Genomic DNA, 26,485 nt, shown 5'->3' with positions numbered 1-26,485 from the left:
GTGTTGGTTGCAGGCTGCACATGCTGCTGACCATACACTGAATGTGGGGGAGCAGGGGCACCCACATGGCCTGGGAGCAGGGGAGTGCGTGGGGACGCCACGGCAGGAGAGTGATCAAGAGAGGCAAAGCGCTGCACCACGTTCTCCCCAGTGGGAAAGCACATGAGCTGTGTTCCCCTCTCCATCTCCTCTGAGAAACCCAGAGGTGGTTTGAGGGGGGCCTCTGACTCCAAAGTCATCCAAGTTTCTGAGGTAATTAATTTACTGCTGAAAGAAGGAGAAGGAAGAGCAATAAAAGAGCCTTTGTACTTAGGGTGGGGCTGGAGCATGGAAAGTCATTTCAGAGAATAAGGAGTTGGGGGCAAACAAAAACAAAAAATAAAAATAATAAACTGATTGACAAGCTTACAAGAAAAGCCACATTTTTAGCATTCTTAATCCTTAGAATAAACACACAGGGAGGAATGAGGACAGGGCTGGCTGTCCTCCGAGATCACTGGGAGAGACTGGGCTTGGTGCAGGCAAGAGATTTTGTGCTGGTGGCTGTTGTGTATGGTATTGCCCAAGCTAGAAGGAGGTGTGTGAAAGTGTGGAGGGGAAACAGGCCAGAGGATGGTAAAATCAAAGGTAGACACTCACTTGGATCTTCAAGCTCTCTGCTTTTCTGTTTCATGCTGTCTATACTATTGCTGTTTCAACACAATCAAAATTACACTAGAAACACAGAACCAAAGGTGTCCCACCCAGTAGTGGAAACACAGCAGTAGTTTGAGAGAGCTACACCTTCTTACCACCCCAGTCAGCTGCTTCAGTAAGAACCAAACTGCATGACACTGTCTCCCCACACCCCCTGCTTTTATCTGGTCCCCATCCTCCCCCAAAACATCTGTCAAATTTCTCCAGGATAGCAGGAGTTAAATGGCTGGTTTTAGCGGTAGAGACACGTTTAGGAAGGGATTGAATTTGTGCGTGGTGCAGCCGGTTCCCTGTTTATTAATAAGCTATTTATCATTGGTGTTGCTTTTAATACCATTTTGGCTTAATGTTGTTAATGAAATATAAATACCCGCACTAATGATGTTGGTCAGGAGGCAGCGTGGGCCACTGGCAGCTTTGCAGGAGGGAGGCCAAACCACGGCTGTGTGTGAGAGGCTGTGACGGCGCGACTGCCAGCCCAGCCTCCGGAAGAGCTTCCCCACACACTCCCACCACAAGACTGCATAAGCACCGCAGGGTGAGGAGGGGTACCTCCACCCAATGGGATGGGATGGGGCAGTGCTGGCAGGAGGGCAGAGAGAGATTTGCAGCAGCTCTAGACCACTCTGGCAGCCCAGGCCCAAGCTAACTGCCCACCAAAGCTGCCCAGAAAGGAAGGTGGCTCAGCATCACGGTTCAGCTCCAGCAAGGCACAGGACTGCTCCCTCTCAACTCTCTGCCTTTTGAGATCACAACAAGAAGCTGCCCTGGCCCAACATGTCTGTGTTGGGGACCCTGCAAGCTGCAAGGAGCTCTCTAGATGGAAATATGTAGAAGAAGTCAGATGAGTTTTGTTTGCTTAATGCAGTTGCCCCACTGGAAGAGCGATTTGCAGACTCTGCGCTAAGCTCCCCCAGGGCAGCTCCCACATGAGCCCAACCAAGACCCCTTCAGCAAAGAGGTGTTCCCCAGTGACCACCTCAGAACTGTTTGTGGCTCATGCTGGGCTGGCCGCGGGGGCTCTGGCTTCAGGCCATGGGGTGCTGCAGGGTGGGGTGGGGCAGGAGGAGCTCGCCTGGCTCCTGGGGCTGCCTGCCACTCCACAGCCACTGCCTCACTCCCCAGCCCTGGTAGGGCCATGCTGCCCTGGGTCTGCAGCAGGCTAGGTGGGGATGAAGAAAAAAAAGGAGTCTCCTGTTCTTGAAGGGAACAATGCCAAAAGCTTGGCCTTTGGCAAGGGTTCAGAGGTTTGCTCTGGATCTGCAGACCGAGCTTGCACAGGTCCCTCTCCATTAGCTTGTGTCTAGCACCGTCATGGGGCAGGGATTACAAATCTCCCTAAGAAGGCTTTTGGAAATCCCATCTTGCACTACCATTTGCATTAGAGCAGCCCCTAGAGAGAGCTGAGGCCTGGGCACGCTTTCAGAAAGAACCTTAGGCCAGGAGAGGCTTCAAGGCACCAGAGGAGATTGGTATGGAAAGGCAACAGGCAGAACAGCTTTGGGACTGGTCAGTGGAAGAGGCACGGCAAAACCTATGCCCAAGGCCACCCAGCAGGCACACGGCTCTCAAAATCAGAAGAGCGTCTGAAATGGACCTTCAACCACCAGGAAGTTCCAAACCTCTGCAAGCCTCCAGAACAAAACCAGACACTTGCCTCAGGAGCATACTCCAAACACTATCACTGCCTGAAGAGTCAATGAAGAGGCAAATTTGGAGAACAAAATATACCATACTCTGTCTTCTGACAGCTCTTGTAACTTCTCTTGCTCCAAGTTGACCCACTCCACTAATCTCATTCAACACACAGGGAACCAGAGTTCCCTGCAAAGCCGGAAGCCTAATCAAATGGGAGGAAGAAGTGCAGATGATGACCATGCACCCCCTTACCCACCAAACCCTCCCAGGCCTGGGGCACTAGAGCCCCTGCTTCCTGTGATCAAAAGAGGTGGCCTCATGTCCTCCCTCATGTTGCCGTCTCTGCCACAAAAGCTAACCCATCATTGGTTTGCATAAACTGCTCAAAGATGCATCTCTCTTCCCCTCAATCCCCACTAAAACCCTTTTTTCTTTTGCTTTGCAGTCTCCCCCTTCCTCTCTCCCAGGAAACGAGCGCAGAGGAAACTACAACTGGTCTGCACTGGGAACTCTCCTGGTGTTCCCCGCCACAAGGAGTACCATCAATTTACACTGTTCCTTTAAGACTTTATCTTTTAATTTGGTGCTCCCCCTTTCCCCTCCTCAACTAACTGATTTATTAGTTTACATCTCATAAATTGTAACCCCTCACCTCCCCCTTCACCCTCCCAGATGCCATAAATCCCCTTCAGGGCCTCGACACCCTTCTGCATGTGGTACAGCCCCCTGCCCCCCAAAGTCACCTCCGAGTCCCCAGGGAGCGCGGGGCTCATTTGCTGGGGGTTTGGTCTAGCTCGTCTCAGCAGCTAATCCCTTGGGTGGCTCCTGTCAGATTATTAATTAGCTAAAGCGGATCGGCCCTGGAACAACATGCGGTTGGACTTCAGATAAAACAGGACGGCAGAGGCTTGGCATGTAGTTGTTTAAAGGGATATTGTCCCTTTTTTCTCTTTCTTTCTCCTGGGGTGGGGGGAAAGAGAGGAGGAGGAGACAGGCTACTTCCACAGCTGCTTGCAACCCCCAGCAGTTTGCCACCCTGATCACAGGCCTGAAGATGAAAAGGAGAGGAACAGCAGACACCATCTCCACCCTTGCCCTGTGGCAGCTAAAACTTTTCCAGATGTTGGAAAGGCTTTAAGAACCTGTTAAGAGGCATGCAGCACTCAGCTGGAGGGTCTCACCACTCCTCCCTGCCACCTCCCTGCCCCTGCTGTCCCTTGTCCACTCATTGCTCCCTACAGAAAATGTGGTCTGTGCAACCACCCCATGAAAATGACCAAAGGCTGTTCCAAGGGGCCATGGTCATCCCCACCTTGCGAACAGGTATTTTAAACCAGAAGCAGCCGTCCACTTTGCATGGGTAGGGTTTAAAGCCCCCTTTTTTATGCAGTGCAGCCTTCCTGGGTGGGATAGAGTGAGCGGTCTCATAGGCATCGTAGCGGAAAGCCTGCAAGAGCAAGCTGGAATGAGAGTCAGCGCGACTGATGCTGGGGAGCAGCTCACCTCCTTGCTCCGTTCCCACTTTGGATTGTTTTGACTCAAACCGATGAAGCTGAAATATCGAGTCACAACGGCACTAAACTTCATTACAAGCTCTTAACACAGATTACTTAATAAAAAACAGGCTGCTTTAATTGCTTTTCACCCATTAGCATTTCTGGAGGAGAAAATTCTGATTAATTTGAAGAGGCACATTTCCCCCACCCCTTGTGCTGGCCTGTGAGCCAGACCTCCTTCCCACACCAGCCTCGTCCAGAAGAGCATCCCAGAGAGCAAACAGAGCTCCCAAATCCACACGACTCTGAAAAGCAAAGGGACTAAGGGCCTGGATGAACAGATGGGAGTAATGGAGTGAAGCAAACAAGGGAAAGAAAAATCTCCTCTCCTTTCTGGTGAACCCATAAAAAGCAGCACAGGGGGATGAGCAAGAAGTGGGTAGAAGAGAACGCGATAAAGGAAGGATAGCCATCGTGGCAGGGTTCAAAAAGAGCAAGCCCAGAAGCTGCTGGGTGACTGATTTGGTGGGGTCCTGGGAAGCACCTTCACCTCTCTCTGCAGCTGGGAAAGGGGCGAGAGGCAGCTCTGCCAGGGGAATGTTGTGCAGATTTTCAAAGTTTGGGCCAAAAGCCTGGGAGCTCAGTGCTCTCTGCATGCACCTGGAATGGTCCCTGTTCCTTGTTCAGGCCCTGCTTGGATAGCTGGTTCCGAGGGAGGGCATCTGGCTGGTCACCCCCAGGTTAGGAGTGCTGGGAAGTAAGGGAGAGGCAAGGGAAGCACCCTGCGTGGACCAGCAGCTCCTCTGGGCTGGGAAAGCCAGGGGACAACAGTCTCATGCTTGAAGGAAGGAGCCTCTTGGGGAGGAAAGCCAGAGTCCAGCTGCTCCAGGGAACAAGCAGGGCAGGCAGCAGCACTGGGCTGTGCTGCTACAGTAGAAAATGCCAAGCTCTCCTCACTCCATCCCCGGGACAGCTCTTTACCTTTAGCCCTAGCTGTTTCAGGGATCAAGAATGTGCAGCTACCAAGTTCCTCAAAGATCGGAAGTCAGAAAGGACAAGCCCCCTCTGCCCCACAGCATATGTGACCAGCTCAGGTAGGATCTGCACTGCTCCACTGCCAAACGGCCCCAGGTAAAACAAGTCTACCAAAACATTCCTGGCCTTCGGGCAACTGACTTCAGCTCCTGTTGTAACTAGCCCTGGTGAGGGAGGATGGCAACCAGGTTCCTGAGTAGACTGTTCTCTAGGTCAGCACACTTCAGGGACATGTTAATCAAGTAGGAATTGCTCCCATGTGCCAACTCTTGTCAACCTTGCAATGCTTCATGTTTTTCTTAAAGCCTGAGATCTTGCAAGTTACGTAAGATTTTTGTTTTGTACAACAATGTATGTGCAGTGCTATCCCTCCCTCTTGCTTCCTCTGCTCTCCCACTAGCAGAGCACAGCAACCTGAAATGTGATCTGTGTGCATCCTAAACACATAGAAACCTCAGTATTACTGTCTTATAATTGGGGGGAGGAGGGGAGTAGCTTTTGACTTCTGAAAGGACAAGGCTAGCAATATTGTTTGCTCATTTTACTTTCAAACTCACCTTAGTTTGTCCTCTCCTCTTTTCTCTTGTATGTTCTATTAATGTACAGCTAAGACAAACTCAGCAAGAATCACAAGACAGACACTGGGACAGATCATAAACTGCCCTGGCAAAAATCAGGATAGTTCTGCTGGCTGAAAATGCAGCTCTGCTGCTTTACATCAGCAGATGGCTTACCTGTGGCTCTTAATGGTTAATGTATAACTGCAGTAATAACAAAAAAAAAGCCCCAGCATTAATACATCATTTGTCAGAGGCAATATGCTAAAACAGTCTTTCCATATTCAGCTCAAGTAGTGAGATAAGCCTCACCTCCATGGGCTGAGCACCAGCTCTGGAATGAGCCCCCAGTAGAAGACATCAGAGAACAGATCACATTCACTTTACAGTATTTGTTCATTTTTCAAATTTTTTGTTTTTTATCAACAGATTTCTAAGAACTACATTTTGAACATGCATTTCCCTTGAACACTCATGTGCATACTTAGCACTGATTGCTCCAAGTGCTTTCCAACTGGTTTTCCTTAAGAAACTCCAGCAGGTCAGCGTCCCTGTTGGCTCTCGCTGGACAGCTGCCTGACAGACAGACAAGACAGTCCCACATACAGTGCCTGCCCGATTTGAAGATGTTCCTAAATGTTTAATGGAACCCTGTGAACTGACAGAGCACTATTAACCCCTTTTAGCTAGCTGTTTCGTCAGGGTGCCACAGAATGACTGCCTGCATCCCAGCTGAGAGAACTGCAGTTGGATCTACTAAGGACAGGAAGAAATACTGTCAGATGGTTAAAGGAATCAGGAGATCTGGCTTCTCCTCCCAACTCTGCTTCTGAGTCATTATTAGCATAAAATCAGGTTTGTTACATCAGTGAAGCTTGAGTAAATAAACCACGACTCATCATTGTGTTTTATTTTGCAATACCTCAGTGGGCTCCTCTCTACAAATAAACACTATTAATGCTCATTGCAACTGGAGTTATATGGGGAGGGAGAGTGATAAAAGCCCCTAAACCGGTCTAAAACCTTTATGGAGAGCATTAGGGCAAAATCACAGCTTTTTTGAGGATATTGACTTTTACAGGACAGGCACTTAAAAAAAGGGCAGCCCTTACCTGGGAAGACTAAAAGACAAATAAGTCAGGCCTGCAGGTCTGATGAGCTGATGGGTAAGAAAGATCCGGAAACATCCTGATCCTCTTCTGAGGAGCCAAGGCTGAAATCCTGACTCCACTGAGGTTTACAGCAAAACTTGTGCTTGCTTTAATAGTGCCAGGATTTAACCTCCATAAAGTTCAAGTGTAAAGACAGAAGTGTTAGGAAAGAGATAGCCACCTTCATCAGCAATGGCTCTAGGAGACAGAGAACACCATGAAGTCAGAAGAACTGAAGAAGGCAAGGAAAGCAAGGTCTGAACCCACAAAGGCCTGGCCCAGCCCCATCTCCTCCAGTACTGAAGGAACATCCTTTTTCCATGTGAGTTTTTGGGGCAGGCTGGTCTCCTGCATGACAGTTACCCAGGCAACTGTCAGCCCTCACTTAAGCACCAGGCTTCTTTAGGGCTAAGCTGCTCCACATATCCATACTTGTGAACTCTGTGCTTGTACCTCACTGCACCACAAACTGTACTCAGACCTCCTTCAATACCTGGGAGGGATGCTGCTCAGATGCCATCCTCATTGCCAGAAAACCTCTTCAGCTTTTGCACCTCAGACAACTGTTCCCCCTCATGTGGACGACTGTAAGTGCAAAATCACTAGCGGATGGGCACAGCAGGGCTTCTGAAAGGGCTTTGGGCTGCACCTACCTTTAGTTGGAAATAAAATCATTCTGTGTCTCCCAAAAGCCTTGTAAGTGTCAGCTCCTTGAACTCTGGCATCAAGGCCCTTCCCTGAACCTCTGAGCCTTTTCAACCTGCTTAGATCCCATTGCTGGACTTGGCCTTCAATTAGGAGGCTATATTAGTGTCTGCTGTTACCCAAGTGAGCGGGAGATGCTAAGGACCTTAGTGGATCAGGCTTCAGTCCCATTCCCAGACCAGATATGGTAAGGACAGCTATAAGGCCTGCCAAGCACATGATCCTCTTTCCCCTCCTTTGACTTCCCCCCATTCAGCTTTCCACAGCCGCCAACCAAACATCTGATCGAAGGCCTGCGGGAGGGAGTCAGAACTGTCCAGTCTGGTTATGAGTGAAGGTCATTGATCTAGCACAGACCAGGGATGCGGAAAACAGGGGAGGGAGGAAAAAACCCTCAGAGAGAGAGAAGAGAGAGGCATGCAGAGACAGCACACAAGCGAGCGCAGGGGAAGGCAGCGGAAGTGGCTGAAACATGGTTTCACACTCTGAGACCCAAGGGCTGTTGTCAACCCGTCCTTCATGCTCACATCTTGTCACACTAGAGGTCAGGTCTCCCAAGCGTTCCTGGAGAGCTGAGCTAGCCCATATGGCAGGCAATATGTTAACAATATGGATCAGCTGCTCGTCAGGGCCTGAGCAGATGGATGTGACAACCCTGCTCTTATCCCAGACAGGCTTTTAACATCTTCCCTTCTCCTCAACTCAGCCATACCGGAAGAGCTCTACCCAGGAACCGCTGCCTCCAGCTTAGGTGGACCTCAGGGCCACAGGTCAGAACAGGCAGCATGGAAATGCCTGCCTTACTTTATCTGGATGGAAGCGGGCAGGGTAGAGCTCCATTCAGACCAGTGCAGGCAGGAACTGGGCCAAACTTCTATCCAGTGAGAGCGTGCTGTAAACGGAAAGACCTCGCTATAATCCAGATACATGCTATTAACTCCCAACCAGGGTGATACAGTAGATACTGTATTCAGATATATGTATATGGCATGTTACCACCAGATGCCACACGTTACAGTCTAGACTGAGTTTTGTAACTGCCTGGGAAAATTTTCTCTCACAGAACAAGTAATACATAAATAGATGTATATTTTAATGGGCAAGTTAAACTCCTCCTGGCAAAGGCAGGCAAGTTGATTTCATACACAGGCGGGTAAATTTCCACAATGATTTTGCAAGGCTGTTTCATATTCTCCAGCCCGGCTCAGGATCTGAGCCATCAGGGCTGGCTGGGCTGGGCCAGCTGCAGTTCTGTGGAAGGCAGAGTTCCCACCTCACTGCCTTAGCAGTTGTGCCTATACAGTGATCCCAAGGATCCTAGCAAAAATAATGCAGTCAGCCCAAATTAACCCCCAAATTTAGGTTTGCTTTAGGATTGAAGCAAGGGGAAATATTTTGTAAATTCAAACAGACAGCACAGGTATTTCTAATCCTTTTCCCACATTTTTTTTAAGCTTTTTTCCCTGCATAAAGGCTACCCTTTATCAACTGAACAAGAAAACTCCCTCCAACCCTTATAGCTCTAGGACTAAACAGCCAGCATGTGCTTATAAACAGAGAGTGAAAAAGCAATCACAGCCTACGGATGGGCTCTGGAGAACGTGCAAACAGCCTCTGTAGCCCAAAGTAAATTGAGCTTGTTTTGAAAGTAGAAGCCATACAAGTTGCTCCAGGGCTGAAGACTGGAACACAGGGATTTCTAGTCCAGAGCATGAGCGATCACAAAGCCACATGCCTGAAAGGCTAAATGCATCTCCTTCACTGAAGTGATACTTGTAGAACTAGGGGGACCTCAGAAAACAGCTAGCGTCAAGGGAAATATTTCTGTTGTTTCTAATGAGCTTCTGTCCCTCAGAAAACAGCCCCTGAAGGGCACTCAACTTTGTACAGGTAACGCACCCAGCAGGTACTAGGAGAAGGTAAACATCAAAAAGGATTACTGATCTGCAAGAACCTGAACCTTAAGGTTCATTTCAGCACTTCAGGAATTCCAGATTTATCAGTCTCCTCCTCTTGCCTTCTTGTCTCAGAGGTCCTGCTCATCCCAGGTCAATGTCAGATGGACATGCAGGTCTTTCAATATCAGGAGCTACACCAGCAGAAACCTGTGAGAGGGGTCACAGGAAAAGCTCCTTCTGATGGAAATCAGAACCCATGTAGCAGCTTCCTAAACAGTTTTTCCCCCCTGGGTGTTGGGCCTTTTTGGAGAGGCACATAAGGATGTTTGGTGGAAAATTCACCTGCTGCAGTCAAACCTGAGAATTTGTATCTTATTTTGTAAAACCTCAAGGCTCTTCATGTTCCACTACCTTATTCCCTGGGGCAGAGCTCTGATTTGGGAAGATCCCTCACCTCTGGAGACCTGGGAACACATGTGCCACTGCTCTAAAACAGGGGACACAGACACCAGAGAAGCTCATGCAGGGATAAAGGCCAGGGTTCCCTACATTAATAGTTCAAACCCAAGCTTTCCAAATAATGCATGCCAGACCCTGGAGGAGTTTCAGCACTAGGAAGGTGTGGGAAGGTACAGTTCACCCATATCCCATCCTGAAGCATACTGTATTTACTGGCAGGTTTACTGAAAGCACTCAGGTCTGTAGGCTCTGAACACGTGGCAATCACTAAGCCCTGCTGAGCCTTAGAGGATCACGGCTGTTGCTCTTTAAGGTAGGGCACTCAGAACATGAGTAAATTCCCCCGTGCCACATGCAGCCAGGGATGGACAAGGATAGCTGAAGCCCCAGACCAACACCTTAGCCCTGTGACTTTTCTCTCTTCCCTCTTGCTAAGCCAATACACTCCCTACACCCTGATCCTTCTAATTCAAGTCTCAGCTGTACCTGTGACTCACAACCTCTTTGGATACACTGCTTTGCCCAGCTATCATTTATGGCACAGCAGCAAAAGAGAGAAGAACATGGTGATAGAAAATCCCCACAGGCATTTCAGGTTGCTGATCTTCATTCAGGCATCATCATCATTTAATGGTGCCAATACAGTATGGAGATACCCCTGACAAAACCTCTAGCCCCTGCAGAGCAGACATAACATCACACAAACCCCAGACACAGCAAGGCTCCTTGGCCCCTTCTATCTGCAGCAGTATGGCAGTGCCACCAGGTACCTCCCAAATCCCCAAACAATTGAGAAGAAATACATTATCCCACTGTTCTTATCCTACACTTGCTTTCTTCTAGGCCAAGTTATGCCATACCTTTCTTTGTAGAGAAGCTGTGATGGGAGCCAAGCAGTGAAGAAAATAAAATGGCTTTTAGAAACACAGAGTCCCACCCCCTCACAACCTTTCTGAGTTTCCCACCTTGACCACAGACATCCTCAAACTCCTCCTCTTTTGTGAAATAAGTTGATCAGAAACTGTCCCACACAATACTTACCCAGGGGACTCCCATGCTAGCCTGTTCTGATATACTACTTAGCTAATTGTTAATATTGCACACCAGCTCATTAGGAAGAAGGAGGCTAACAGAGGGAGCTGTTTAAACCAGCCCTCTGCTGTGTCAGCTGGGTGCCTATGTCTGTGCAGAAACAGGCAGCAATGTCGTAAACCCAGTCTTACTCGTAAGCCAGCCCAAGACAAACCAACAGCCCACCATGCATTTAGCACCCAAACCAATGGCTTTCAGCAGCTCTTCTAAAATTTATAGGCTAGAAACTTCCCAGGAACTGGAATGGAGGCTCTGAAGAGCCAAAATCACTCGCTCCAGTCCTACTTCAGAGCAGACGGTTTCATCACAGAACAAAAGCCAGTACCTTGCATTGAGAAGTCACAGACGTCAAGGTCCATTCCAGTGTACAAAGCCAGGAGAGAAGTCAGATTCTTTGTTTTGGAGGTGGTTGCAGATGAAGACTGTGTGAATCTGATGGCCTCCCTTCACTTGGTGAAGTCTCTTTGCCCTGAGGAGAGTTCCAAAAGGAAATGAATATTCCCTACTTAGCAGTACAAGAGCTCAGGTGAATCACAGGCACAAGCAATGACGCTGGCCTCAAATGCCACAGCCACCCACAGACCTCAGTCCTTGGTCACACACAGCAGTCCAGCTCCAGCAAAGCAAGGCATTTCACACCCTGACAAATACGTTGCATCCCGATCTTCTCTGCCATGTGTGGTGCTAGCAACTCAAAGGTCAGGGTACAAACCACCTGGGTGACCATCCGGTGGGCCACGCACTCCAACTTTCCCCAGAAAAAAATCCAGGTCAATCAGTTGCAGAAGCAGCCTACAGTACTAAGCCACTTAATGCAAAGAGCTTCCCCCCATAGCCAGCCGAGCATTTCTGCACACGTGAGGTGATGATGCTATCCCTCCTTTGTGGAGGAATCGTTCACTTGTGTTTGTCTTACAACCACCAGTAGAACACAGACTCTACCGTCAGTCTAGTGCACCCCCACATCAAATGCAGTTCCTCAGCCCCAAAGACGTTACAAATATAACCAGATGAAACAATGGAAGAATTATTATTTCCAGTTTAGTGAGGCACACAGTAATTAAGTGACTTGGCAAATCTGAGGCAGAACTGGGAACCAAAACTAAATCAAATTCTGGACCAAGAGCTGGACAACAAAGTCTCACTTCCCTTCCTGTGCTCCTTGGATGCATATTGCTACCTTTGCAACAGGTTTCATTCACCCTTCTCCCTGTTCTCCCTAGACAGTTAAGACAATTTCCTTCCATTTCCTGCATTGGAGGAAATGAATAAACCCGCAGAGTGAAAGAACAAGAACTTTTACCTTACAAAATTAAAAAATGTCCTAGCTCCAACATTTGACAGAAGCTCAGCAGCTTCAGACTTCTGTGAGGTGGGATTTGTAGACTGAAGGGTTTTGTTGGCGGTGGTTTTTTTAAATTTCCATCAGACAAAAATAAAAGAAGCAAAACAAAAGAGGGTTGTTGAGATCAATTTGTGATAGGTGCCGGGCCAAAGAAAATGGAGCCAAAGAAGCCAGAACCCTGCAACCAACAACCTTTGTGTCAATTTAAGCAAATATTGTGGCGTTTCCATGGCAATCCCTGTTTTGAATATCCACTACACTCACTTTTTAAAGGGCTTTTCCTGTTTGCATTTAAACTTCAAAACCTGTAAATATTTTCAGCCTTAACACATCCCAACCTCCCCCAGCCTCTGAAATGAGATACTATCAAAGCTCTGACATGAAGTCTTCAGTCTGCAGTACCCCAAAAGCTGTGAAAATTCACAGCAAAAGCAGGCTGGCAACCCACCATGGCTGGGGATAGCAGAGGCCCGGCTGGACTTTTGTCCTGCTTTCAGCACAGCGCCAGGCTCTTTACAGCAGTAGGTACAGGAGCCTCTTCCTTTATTTTTCAAAACTGATGAGTTAAACGAGTCCTTGCAAACACACAGCACCGATAGCATCAGCCCAAGGCAAGGCGCATGCAGCAGGTGTTTTGTAAGCCTCCCTCCATCCCACTCTGCCAGCTCAGGCCACCTCTGACCTGCTGCACCAGCCACAGTTTCTGCTCAGAGCCTCTTCCTGTGACCTGCTCCTGGCTGCTGCTCGCACAGCCCCAGCACTGCCCCCCAGCCTGACCTGTGCTTCGCTCCCTGCCCCTCTAACCTGAACTGAACTGAAGCTGTCAATCGCAATGATTTATGTTATGCTGTGTCATGTGCAAGTGGGAACGAAGAGTCAATTTTGTCCTCACTTGCAACCTGGGCTAGGGTGTATGTTCTCCAGCTTCCTCAGCAGCAGCTTGCAGGTACCTGCAGTATCACTCTGCCCCTGCTCCACCAATGCAGAGCCCAAGGGGAATGTCCTGGTGCAAGGAGCCCAGGTCAGGTGCTGGTATCAGCTGTCAGATCTGAGCACCAGGAGCCTGGCATTAACCTTCTCCCCAAAGCTGCCCCCGCATCTAATGCTGCTTTTTTGCATGCATGGAAGTGAATGAGAACACCTTCTGCTGAATTCAGACACATGCTGAGGGCTTTCACCTCCAAGCCCCCAATTTCTAAAGCTTCAACCTGCGCTGTTGGGAGTGCAGCCCCTCCCGGCAGCCATGGGAGTGCACTGGTTAATTCTGAGTTTCCTGGCTGTGATGGATTTGTGCCAGGCCTCAAATGTTAGCTTAGTGTAATTTTTGGGAAGTCAATTTCCTTTGGTTTTTTTTTCCTTGGTTGTTTGGTTTGGTTTTTTTTTGTTCAAGCTTTTTTCCTCTTTTCTTTTAAATGGAAAAGTAGGAGCATTTGAATGAGCGTCAGGACAGGGCCATCCATCCATGGGCTGCAGTTTCCCAAGAGCCTTTTACAGGCACCATGGTACGTGCACAGAACAACCATGGAAACAAACACCAAGTGACTTCAAAAGCCGTTATGCTGAATGCCCACAGAGGCAGCCTTGAGGGAGCGGTCCCGTCTCTCGCACAAACAGCGTCACTCCTTGGTCCTGACCACTTCTCCCACAATGCTGGGTGCTTCTGATAGCACCAGCAGATGATGCATGATACCTGCTGTCCTGGCCAGCTTCCAGCTCAGTAATTACATCCTACAGGAGTTTCAGCTGGATATTTTATCCCTGCTTCACTTCCGGCCCTGAGCTGCTGCACTGGGAGTTGCTACAACTCTGTCCAGATCCACCCCGGATGTGAGTGCGTGCCAGGGGCTGGAGGGAATTCTGTGCATCTCTGCAGGTCCCAAGAGCCTCGTGCTACAGCAAACAACCTCCTCTAGAAACCCACAACAACGTACCTTCTCACATACATCCCATAATACCCCCACCTAAGAATGAGGTGCAGAGCTGGGAAAATAAAATTGGCCTGCCCTACCAGGAACTAAAAATTTCTGGAGGCATGTGCTTAATACCGCCCAATGGAGCAGCCATGTGGGACAGGGACACGGGCTACTCTCCTTCCCTGAAGTGGAAACTCTCCTCGCACCATCTCATGGGCTCAGAGAAATTCAAACTTGCGGTAGTAGCGGTGTAAGGCTAAAGCCACAACCACTGGTCTGCCTCAGCCAGCGGCATCACATGCCACAAGGGATACTAGTGGTGTTGAACGTACAGGAAAAGATGGGTCGGGCTAAAAGCACCCACGAGAATAAGCCTAGCAGGGTTCATGGCAGACCAAATCAAAAGGTGAGGGTCCTTACTGTGTCTCCAACCCCTCTCACTACACTGCCACTAAAAAGCCATGAGCAGGAAACACTGGCAGGGCAACACTGGATGTTCTCACCAAACCCTGCCAACATGCATTTCAAAGGGCAGGCAAAGATGTGGGTCCCCCATCCTCCCGAGGGAACTGTGCTTTGGCATCTGCCAGAGCCACAATAATTCAGAGCCCTTCAAAGTTATCCAAGGTGTAAGTAAATGACCTGCTGACCCACTCTCCACTAAGGACAACTCAGGAGTCCTCATGCTTCTAAGTGGACTCTATCAAACCTCTGTTCCATGCCCTCTTTGTCTTCTTCTTTCGGAAGATTCTGGACCAGATCCTCACCTGGTGTAAAATCAGCATAGTTTCAGTGGTTCAGTGAAGTCATGCCAATTTAAACGAGTTGAGGATCCGGCCCTCCAAGTTACCGGAGTTGCCAGTTCTTCCTTTGGATAATCCTGAGGGTGATTTCACAGCAAGCAGCAGCACAGGCCCAGCCAGACTGGCAGGATCAGCTGTGCTTTTCTACCCCCCACGAGTAGGGCGGTCTGTGGCAGAGTCCCTACTGTGAGACCCTGCTGGAGCAACACTGGGCGTATTGTCATGTTTCTTACACTGAGTTTCCTTCTTTCTGTTCTTTAATGAGAGATAGACACAGCACAGAGCAAATTACTCTAGGCTTTGAATCCAGGTTTTCTAATTGCTTTTAGCAGGGGAGCTCTTGCCTTTCAGGGCACTGTGTCATATAGCACACCGAGAAACCAGGCTTGCCATCTACTTGGATGGGGTGCAGGAGCAGAACTGGTCACTTGTCCAGCAGCAAAGTCCAACCAGGTTAGGTCTTCACTTGCTACTGTGAAAACAGCATGTCTTTATGAGCAAACCAGATCTGGTCTGCCCCTCCCTCCACTCCCACCAGCCTCTACTCCAAGGAAGGTAAAGATCCCATCACCACTTGGCAGCTGCTGAGTGAGCAGCTACAAATCCATTCCTCGTCTCCAGTTCCACTATCATCCTGCCATCTATCTGCACCACGTCGTCTCGCTGTGAGGGAAGCAGGCAACACAGGCGCAGAGAATGTGGCACAGCTTCAGCAGGCACTGGGTGCACGAGAACTTTCTGTGCTCTGCCCTCACAAGTCCTTTGCTATCCCCCCAGAGCAATTTTCTAGGCAACAGTGCGGTTGCATTCCCTTCCCTATCTCCTAATAAATATCATGCTAAGCAAGATTAGTATCTTCTTCCCAGACCAAGCAGCATGACCCACTTTCTGAATCAGGGCAGATGCAATTGGGCCCTGGAGTCCTGGACCCCTCCCAAAGCAGAGAGATTTTGTAACAATTACAGCAAGAAGCAGAAGGAATAGAAAAGTAATAAGTGATCAAAGAGTGCAGTGGTGGAGCTGAAGCTGTGGGGTAATTACTACTCCTTGCCATCCTACGCTCTGGCATTTTCCTAGGACACTGAAGCAAGAGCCGCGTGCACATTCACACAATATCTCTCCTCCACTGCCCTACATTCCTCAAAAGTAACAGGTCCAATTTCAAATTGTGGCTAATAGCTCAGATGAGACAGCTGCTGCCCTCCCTGCACACCCACCCTGATTCTTCCCCTTCTCTTTCCCTCTCCCCACAGCAAAGCAGAAATATGGACTCCCTCAAACCCTAGCAGCGCACGTACCCCCCTCCAGCAGACATACACATACATACATGCCCCAATGACAGTCTTAAAGCTTTTAACAAGGCAGCTGTGCCCCTTGGTTCCCAGCACAGATATATGGCTCGTGTGCCAACTTCCAGCTGCCGTACAGATGCCTTACTGCCTCTGCCCCTCACCCCTGTAAGCCTCTCCCAACACAGAGCTTCAAGACCTGCTATTGGTAGTCAGGGAGGTTCGAGCTGTGGTCCTTTATAGGCGCAGTAAAACAAAAAACCCTGCAAAAGACTTGTGCTTTGGGCCAAACTCTGCCTGGCTTGCTAGCCATACAACAGAGAGAGGAGGTGGCTGGACCCTGATCCCAGCAGCACTACTCTCAGTTTTGCGATGCGCTATTTTTCCAAGGAACAGCTCTGTACTTCCCCAGATGTAGCTGGGATCAGACTATGACCCAATGGGCATGGAAAACAATTAAAAGGAGGTGGGGTGAATGTCTGTAGAGCTTTCACTGCTTGAACCCGCAAATAAAACTTCCCTCCCAGAGGAGTGCAAGCCTTGTGGCCAAAAGCATATAGAAATTCCCATACCAAAGAGGACAACGTGCCGTGATGTGCCTGTGCCCAAACTGGTTCCTGTACTGTGCTCAGCTCTGGGACACACAAACCCACCAGTCGCTGTGCCCAGCGGGTGCTGGGCAGCCCACCAAGGGGTCACTCATTCATCTCAGACACCTCCCCTGAGAAGCACAACAGGCAAACCGCCTGTGAGTCTAATAGCAGCACCCTGACAGTTCCAAATGAGATGACACCCCTGTGCCAGGGATGCACAGACAGTAAAAGCCAGCACTTGCTTCAGAACAAGTCTGACAGACGAGCGGCGGGCAGGGAAAGGAGCAGAGCTGCCATCGCTCACCCAGGAGCTCAGAGCTGGCACTGACTTTCAAACTCAAGACTTCTCCCCTGCTCACTGCCTGCCCACTGGAACAAACCACCATCAAGACAATAGCACAGAAATACACACTAATGGGTGCTTTGACCAGCACAAACAGTTGCCTTCATTGTCCGATATGGTGAGATGAGGCAAAAGAAACTTTTAAAGGATTTCCATGGCGATTTTTCCTCCTAGTTAAATAAAAGAATTTGAAAAAGAAAAATAAAACCCTTTCACCCAAACTTCAGAGATAAAAAAAGGGGGAAAAAATCTTCATCTTAATTCAAAATCCTATTTGATGTGTCGTGGCATGAAAATGTTTTTCACTGCATTTTTTCAGTGTGATCTCATGCACCCTGCAAAAGGGGTACGCCCAAAACACCAGGTATTTTATGGGACACAAACAGAGCGCAAACATACACAATTAAAAAAAAAATGGGATTGGTAAATATTTAAATTAATCAGAGCTGGCATCTGTGCAGCCTCCCCTCCCAGAGAGAGGGATGTTTGCAGCTTTGAAAAAATAGAAGTGAATAACATGACCTTTTCCTTCATGTTTGTTAGCTCACTGCAGTTTGGTGGGTTGGAGCAGCTCAGGCACCTCCCAAAACGAAGTCCAGCAAGTGCAGCCCAGGCTTCTCTCCTCTCCTCCCTGCCTGACACTGGGGGCTTGGGGCTAGCTCCAGAACTGGTGGGGACGGAGCTGGCTGGGGGAGTTGCTCCAACCTGTTTGCTGTCTCACTCCATAATGCACAGGTTTTGTTGTGTGGTTGTTGGTTTTTTTTTTTTTTTCTTTTCAGTTTAATTGTTGGAGGAGTTTATGAAGCTGTTTGCCAAAAAACAATCGACTCCAGGGAGCCAGCTTACACAAAAAGGGTGTGTCGCTCGAGTGAGGCCGTGGAGCCATGGAAACCACCACCTTTTACATTTGCCCAGGTGAAGCCAAAGCTTTGTGGATGGCTTGTGAAATCAGCAGAGATCTGCAAGGAAGTGAAACACATACATTCAAGTGTGCATTAAACACTGAGAAAGGTGGCCCCATCCACCAGCACCTAAGCAAGGGTGAATGTTCACACTTCAGTAATACTGGGGGTTTTATTTGAAATGTCACACAAACACCCCAGCGAATGCACGAGGTGTTTTGCACGCAGCCAAAGAGCTGGAGCACTTGTGCTCCTCCAGGTTGGCAGTGTGGGCAGTGGCACAGGCAGACAGTTCTGCCCCTGCAGCTCAGGCTCACACAGATGCGCAGCCTGGAAAAACTCCCTGCCACACAGCCCCATGACCAGACAAATGGGAATCTGCACACGTGTGAATAAAAGGCACCACCGCAACACATGCTAATGGCTTAAAAGCAGAGATCACGCCTTGGATGTTTGTTCTGACTGGCAGAAGGAAAGCTGGCAGTGGTGGCAGGCACGGGGATCAGTGTGGGGAGGAGTGCCTCCCCAGGTCAGTCTGAAGCAGTGGGGTGGGGGGACCGTGCCATGGCAGGACCCCATGTCCGGATGCAGGTATTTGGGGTGTGTGTGTTTGTGTGTTTTTGTCTTACAAGCTGGCATGTGAAGGCAGGTGGCTGGAGAGGGACCCTGGGTGCATTCTTCTCAATCTTGGAAAAGAAAACAGAGAATTCCTCAGAAGCACTGGCTGCTGGCCTGACTGACAGAAAAGAACCCCAGAACAGAGCACAGAGAAGAGATTTTAAAGCCACCCAGATTCTGCGAGTGTCTGCTCCAGGACTCTCCTGCTACCACCAGGAAAGCAGCTCTTTTGAAAGAGGTAACATCCATTATTCCCCATTGTCAGCTGCTGAAAGCGTGCTGACATTTCAGGTTACAGGATTTCACCCACTGGTGGAATACAGTCAGAGAAGCGAGCAGAGGATAAAGCCTTACCAGGCCATCTCCTGCAGATGAGCACAGAGCATTATGTGGTATAGAGTACAAACCTGGAAAAGCTGAACAGGCACAGAGTCCCTAAGAACAAAGTTTCAGGATCATCCCCAAAACCAGAGCTAGCTAGAGCCAGCAGGAAGCCAGATCTCTCTTCCTCTGGTTTGACTTCAGTCTGCCACATTAACAGTGGGATGATTCGATCCTGGCACATCTCTTACCTGGAGTCAAAGGTCCCTGACCACAAACCACATCAAGAATCGGCTCCTGTACTCAATGAATCCTGGAGAGAGGAGCACAGACCCCTCAAGGAAGGAGAGATGAGGGCAGCGATGTTTCTCTTGGCGCAGGGAAGGAGGGAAACCTTTGAAAGCCCATCACTACTTTTATGATTCTTTTATGATTCACTGTTGGCTTCCACACATACATTTATACCGGATCTGAATTTGTCTCCAAATGCAGTGACCTGGCCTTCTCCCATTCACAGCCCCTTGTTTTCCCCTTTTGCTAGAAAATCCCAAGGTAGGTGCCAGCCAGACACCCGCTGAGTGCTGTTTAACTGGAAGGTCCTCAGGGCCACCTCCCAGCAAAGGCAGAGCATGTGGCATCAGGCAGGACTCGGGAACGGCACCCAGGTGTTCCAGCCACCGCCTCCATGTCTGGGCTGTCCCCAGGCATAGCTGACGGCCACTGCAGAGCCTGCTGCACCCCAAGGGCAACTGACAGAGACAAGGGGAGCTCCCTGGACAGGCTCTCCCTGGAGAGGGACCATAGGAAGGGCCCAGCAGGCCCACAACGCAAGTGCCGGTAAAGCTTGGTGAGTCAGCCTTTCTGGCATCGACCTCCCAAACTCATTCAAATATTTCCCTTTTTTTTTTTAATTTAATGTTGCCTATAATTCATCTGTCCCAAAAGATAATCAATAGAGGCCGTAATGAAAATTTGAGCCATATTTTATGATCCACTGCAGGAGAAAGGGCCACATCAGCAGGACTAGCCTTGGCTTCCAACATCATTTCTGTGTGCGTTCGCCTGTTTGCTGGCCAGATTCCCCCACCCACCCGCCCAACAGGCACTCCAGGAGAAACTCCTGCCCTCCCCTCCTACTTCAAACAGCAGCTGCTCAAGCCACAGTTGAAGATGTACATATGAGGAACAGGGAAGTTCCTACAGAGTGCAAAGGCCCCTGACCCAGCAGCCTTGGGGAACCTCCTGAGCATCCCTCAACTCCTCAGCTCTGAAACGAGTCCTATGGCCCTCAACCAGACCCTGGAGAGAATACAATGATCATGTTGCAGGATCTGAAGAGTTATTTCTACTCTTCACAGTAAGTCCCCAATCCTTGGCACTGCCTCTCAGTCAAGCTGGGCTTCACGCTCCTCCCAAACATCAGCCAAGAGTGAGGGCAGTCATTCATGGGGGAAATAATGGAGGGATTCCCCCAGGAACAGCATGAGTCTAGAGCCTGCCATGCTGCACTGCAGCCTTTCAGGGCTCTGACCATTGACAGTAAAGACCAAACTAGCACTTTGGGGCTCCCAGGTTCATGAGCAGCAACACAGTTACGTACAGGAGGTCACGGTGGGCTCAGTATTCTCCATTTCCAAACACTGAATATTAGCAGCCATATGAGCAAACTCCATAGCTCCACTCAGACTCCAGCGAAACACTCATCTCTTCTCCCTCCCGTGCATCAGGGACTGTCAAAGTGGGTCTCAGTATTAGCCCTATGGCTACATTTGAGCTTTTGAATGGTTTGAAAACAGGAATATGGAACCCCAATTTTATTCAGCACCACTGGAAAAACAGGGGGGGGAAAAGGTGCCAGGAGCCTAAAGCACATTCTCACTTGCAGCTTATCCATGTCCAGTCACTAGGACCATGCTATTCTACATCTAGACCAAGGGGAATGTCAGGCAATCCTACCTACCTCTCTTTATTCCTTTTAGGCATAAACATTACAACTGCTCCCCAATCCATCCATTTTACTACAGTACATATTAATTTAGGAGCTGTGCTGACCTTACCTCCCCAGGTGGGCAGTGGCAAGGAGGAGCAAGCACATCTCAGTGCCAGCCTCCACATGCTGCTGTGTGTTTTTCAGTCCACATTATAAATCCCACAACACTTTCAAGCATCTTCATCTATTCTCCCAGCACATACCTAGCAGGTTTGTTGTTTTCGCACACACACAGAGATGCAGCCAGGGCTGAAATGAAGGCAAAAGCCTCAGTCCTGTTCCCGGAACCCTTTTCCACCTTGGCTTCCCAGCAGCGGGTCCCCTGTCCTCCCTCTGAAGGCTGGAGCATATTTCATTGCCTGAAGCTGCCACGTCCGCAGGGAGCCGGAGGTAACAAAACCGTCTTTGATTTGGCCAAGGGAAAAATATCAGAAGTGAAAGGCCAGAGTGAGGAATTTATAACAGCAGCTAAGGCAGCAAAAATACAAGCACCTGACCAGAACCTGCCCTCCTGCTCAGCATGTCATGTTGTTCAGCTTCCCATGTGTCTTGGAGGAGCAGGATGTTGCAGAGAGCACAGCCAGAAACCACCAATTTTCTACACACACGAGCGTACTGACACCCTCACGAGACCCCTGCTAAACAGCACTCAGCCCTGAGGCATAAGCTGGAAAGCCAAGAAGCCTCTGTTCACCAAGAGGTGCAGGTGGTGATCACATATTATCTTACTGTTGCCTTTCCTTTACAAAACTGATTTAGCAGCATTGTGCAGATATACTGGTGATACTCTACCTCCCAAGGCAGAAAATGCTCTCCTGTCCTGGACTGGCAGCCTAAATCCCTGTAACCAGTTGTCAGCAAAAGCAATAGCCAAGTATTTCCACCTTTCCTTTCTCTTGGAAACTTAGAAATCTACCATCCTTTTCTAAAAAATACAACACAATGTTCAAATTAATTGTTGCTTCCAATACATAAAGAAGTTGATGGATTTGCAAGATATGTGACAGAAGGACTGTGAATCCAGAGGACGTGGGTGAGCAGTTTTGTGCTTTAAACTTACACAGGAAAAGGGACTGAAATCCCAAGCAGAACTGGGAAAGCACTGCAGTCTCTGAAGCCCTGTGTCAGCACCACATACAGGCATCCTTCTTTTTTAATCCAGCTGCCAACAAAGTAGGTCTTGTACTTATACAGATACCTGCCTATGAGAAACTTACAGAAAAGCATGCAGGGATGTAACATGGCTGTTGGCAGCCACTGCTAACTTGCCCCAGATTTGAACTGGTGACCCTTACTAATATCATCCAGTCCCTTGATATCCTCAGGGAGCAATCAGCACGTTTTATTAACCCAGCCAATTTTAGAAGTGCATACGCAGTATTCTAGTTACTTGTTACAATTATGCATTATAGGTCCATTTCATACATATGCTTATGCTGAAGTGATGTGCAGTACTTTAAGACCGTTATTATGCCATCAGACCAGCTGCATGAGGATCACGGGGCTGAACAAGACCTGGTTTTCTCAGAGCACAGAGCATACCCAGTGTCTACAGGCATCACTTGCAGCAGAAATATTCTAACCTAATGTAAAGCCTCAGAGATCCCCACAACCAAATCCATTTTTTAAAATGACACGTTTCCACCTATTGGTCCCTGGAGTGAACTAATTGCTTTTACTAGTTTAAAAAGCCAGAGTTATTTCACTGAAAAAAAAGAGCAAATGCGTGGGAACTCAGAGACATCCTCAGAGTTCTGACATAAAATCACCATATGCAGGTATATTTGCTGCTCAGTCAAACTTCCAGCTTACCTGCATGACATGTCACAGGGGAATTCTTCACACTGAAGGTGAGAAAACAAGGAGTTAAAGTAACCTGACCAAACTCAAATTAGTCAGAGCTAGAAGATAAGATTTCTGTCTGTGCTCTAACCACTAGGTTACCTCCTTCTTTGCTAAATAAACTTCTCAGGGAGACTGCTATTTCCACTTAAAGACTGGTATTTTGGTTTGTAATTTTTTTTAATTGCTTTTCTTTTAAAAAATGACACCCTACAACAAGGAAGCTGCTCAGCAGGGCATCAGTCCAGGACCATGCTTAGGTTACTATCCGGTTCAGAGAAAGACTCACTAGAACGATGGCCAGCAAGAACAGAAACATTTTCTACATCCTGAAATAGCAAGACAGTCTGAGTCTACCACCCCTGCAAACACATCCCCGCAAGTTCAGATGCCCTGTGAACAAAACTGCCCAAAGTCCAGTTCTAGACCTACCTGATCTGGTGTATGGGCTGGATAGTAATTTACAGTCCAGAACAAACTATTTACAGACAATACAAATGTACAAATTATGCATAGTAATAAAATCTGAAAAAATCCCACATGAAAATAAAATCAGAGGGACAAACTTTTCAGAGACGATAACTAGAGAAAAAAAGTGTATGCCTCTTCAGAAACCTGTACTTACCTGTATCAGGAAGCAACCATACATTCTGGGTGCATAAGCACATCCTGGGACATGCTCATCACATAGTTCTTGTGAAAACTAGTCCTCACCGCTGAGCAGAAACCCAACGGGAAGCAAGAAATCCCTACTTCTTTTTAGGTAAAAGCAGTTCAGACCCACCATTTGCTGCGAAATTTTTATGTGAGATTCCTTTACCCAGCTCTGAGTGAATTGCTTTTTACTCGATGAAGCTCAGCTCTCTTTCAAAGGAACCACAGCTGAAGGTGACCATGGCTAATTTTTTTATAATTTTATGAACATGTTAACGTTAATTCACAAATGTTCTGCAGAGTGTATTTCCTTATATTTCGTTTTTCCTACTTGATTAACAGTATTTCAAAGATATGGATTTTTAAAAATGTGCATAAGAAGCTACCTCATGCAAACATGTACTGGTTTAACGCAGGGCTACCTCTCTTATTTTTATTTGGATTTTGTAGAAATTTGTTACTAATTAATTTTAACTGAGCCAAAATAATTGTTTCCATGCAGGCTATCAGTTTAACTACCATATCTCAAGTTAAACAAGTATAAATGTTTTATAGATAAAAGGCTTTAGATTATATAATACAAACACATCTTCTACCTTAATTTTCAGCACTTACACTCCAGATGTCCTTTGGGAACTGATGTGTTTGACAGTGGGGAAAAAAAGTCAGTTTCACGTGTGCACTCGGAGGTCTCTTTGCTGTCATGCTTACAACGCAGATGAAGTTTGGAAAACTTGCTTAAAATAAGTGCCTTCTCTCCCAGTTCATTGTTTAATGGACGTTTTCCTTCCCAGATTTTTATTTATCAAGTTCTTTTTTTGTTTTCCAAAACCTAGGCTTTATGGAGGAAACATTTTGTCCTCCAATCATCATCTCCAGGCAAAGGAAAGCTGCTTAAGATGTTACCTGCTTATTGCACACACAAACCTCTACATGGAGATTCTTAATCTTCACCCACCCAAGATTAAGACAACGCAAATTATGAAATCGATACCAATACAGACAGCAACATCTATTACAGGTTCAATGTTTTTGTTACATTTTTTCTGAACTACTAAAGCAGTATGATTTTAACATGATTGTTGTTGTTTATGCAATACAAATTCTCTGTTGTTTGATGCTGTGAGTACTTATGCAAATGTCCTATTTTCCTTATAGAAACCCTTCCTTTGACACCTCATGTGAGTAAAGAAAACATTTGAGTGTTTGCAAGATGAGGATCCATTTATATTTAAGGCTCCATTACTGATCAGTAGGCAAAGTGTGTCCTTAAGGTGGATATAAATTACAGTTATACTAATTTTAAGGCCTTTAGTCTCTGTCCTAGTGATGTACCAGAAGAGCTTTCAAATAAAGGAGATTCTTCTCTCACAGCAGTTTCAGTTCTTTTCTTTCATTAATCAAAACCTATCCTCTCTCTATATATATACCTTTTCTCTATATATGCATGTCTGAATACCTCTCTGAGGTTAAACACTCCTGCACCTAAGATTCAAACATAACAAATCAAAAATCATTTTGCAAGCAACTACAACAGGCATTTCCAGAAGTTACATCACATAACAAGTCATGCAATTAAACTTTAATGAAAAAATAAAAACAAAAACACCAAGCAGCCCTGGTGCTTGCTTTGTCTTTCAATCTATCATAAAAAAAGCAGGACATTGAAATGGAAGAACCTCTGACTAAAGCTGTGCCGTAAACAATTTTTTCCTAATGAATTCCACCTCTTTACTCCACTGAATCAGCAGAGCCGGATGGAATTTCTCTCCCCTCTTCCTTCTCTCTGTATAAAAGGATGTACTGCTGATAAAACTAGTAACCCATGAAGATCACTTCCCCGAGGTGAGATGCCTCCTGGCAGCATTTCTGCTCTCAGGGGGTTATAGCCTAACACCCTTCCTCCTCCCCGAGACGCTGTGCCTTGCTCTCTGAGCTGGGCCCTTAAAACCAGCGGGACCTTTGGTGCTGTAACAGGAGAGCTGGTGCAGGCAGGAATAACAGAATATGTTTTATGGCAACTAGAAATGTTCATGCACATGCATATTTCTCTTATAAAAAGCAGAGACCCGTTTCCTCCAAATTTCTAAGCACCTGCAGCTTTGGAAGGCTTCAGCTGGAGTTGCAAGTCTTAAACACCTCTCCAAAACAGGTGCCTGAACTTTGACATTCTGCTCCTCTTTTTCAACCTCATCCTCTGCTTATATTTTTCCACACCTGCAAATGATATTCCTTTAAAACCAAACCTTTTATTTTGCATCTCCAGAGACCGTATTGTGCCTTGATGAAAGGTAACTCTGCCTTACACAAGGACAAGAGAACAGGAAGGGGTTGTCTTTCCAAAATATTGTTAGGAAAGGCAAAAAAGAAGCAGAAAGAAGTCACAGTTGGACCATGAAAACCACTAAGGCCCTGGACGAGAAAAGACACACACACGTGTGCACAAACACTCGAGCAGTTCCACTGGCTCCAGTTCATTCACAGCTGCAGAAAGAGGACTTAGCACAGTGAGAAGAAGTAAATTCAGGCTCATGCCAAAGTAAGACAACTCCAGCCTTCCTGTCTCCTATGGTTTTTCTCCTAATGTTTGGATTTTTGTATTTTCTACAGTGTGTAACAAAACCAAATCTGAAATCAAGATAAAATTTAGAATGTTTGATGTAATTTATTTGTCATCATTTATTTTTCCCACTGTGGGTCTTTTGGACAGTGACAACCAGTTTGTTTAAGGCTTTGGTTTTCTTGAACTAGCACCATAAACCATTGTATCTGGACTGTAGATATTGCAGAGGGAGCCTGAAATAAATTTATAATTAAAGTCAGTAAAATGCACAAGAAAATAAATAAATTGGAAAAGTATTTTGGTTATATTTTAGTCTTTAAGATTTTTTTTCCCTGTTTGTGTAATAAAGAAAAGTTTGGTCTAATCAGTAACATTATTCTTTCCCCTACCTGCCAAAAGGGATTTCGATTTTTAACTAAGGCTGTTTCCTTAATATATTCAAATGCTTTTTGGTGAAACCTACATTTGGCTAGTTTGTTTTTTGGGTTTTTTTACAGTTCACTGTATTGTATTACAAAATCAAAGATTTTGTCTGTAAGAAAATATTATGTTACAGTTACAAAGCACCTTTCCTTCCCAAGT

At 47.2% G+C, this 26,485-nt stretch overlaps 1 protein-coding gene across 2 annotated transcripts in view; it reads right to left on the bottom strand.

Moving 5' to 3' along the window:
- The window catches only part of CASZ1 (castor zinc finger 1), a 208,169-nt gene that overhangs the window by 160,764 nt on the left and 20,920 nt on the right, over nt 1-26,485 (bottom strand). For both annotated transcript variants that reach the window (XM_037378585.1, XM_037378583.1), the window contains exon 2: nt 11,053-11,196. The gene's annotated coding sequence lies outside the window, so the exon portion shown is untranslated. The remainder of the gene's footprint in view (nt 1-11,052; nt 11,197-26,485) is intronic.

This window comes from Falco rusticolus, chromosome 3 (genome assembly GCF_015220075.1).
Source record: "Falco rusticolus isolate bFalRus1 chromosome 3, bFalRus1.pri, whole genome shotgun sequence".
In the NCBI taxonomy this organism is placed as follows: domain Eukaryota; kingdom Metazoa; phylum Chordata; class Aves; order Falconiformes; family Falconidae; genus Falco; species Falco rusticolus.
The sequence above is the reverse complement of the archived record's forward strand: the minus strand, read 5'-3'. Positions and strand labels throughout refer to the sequence as shown.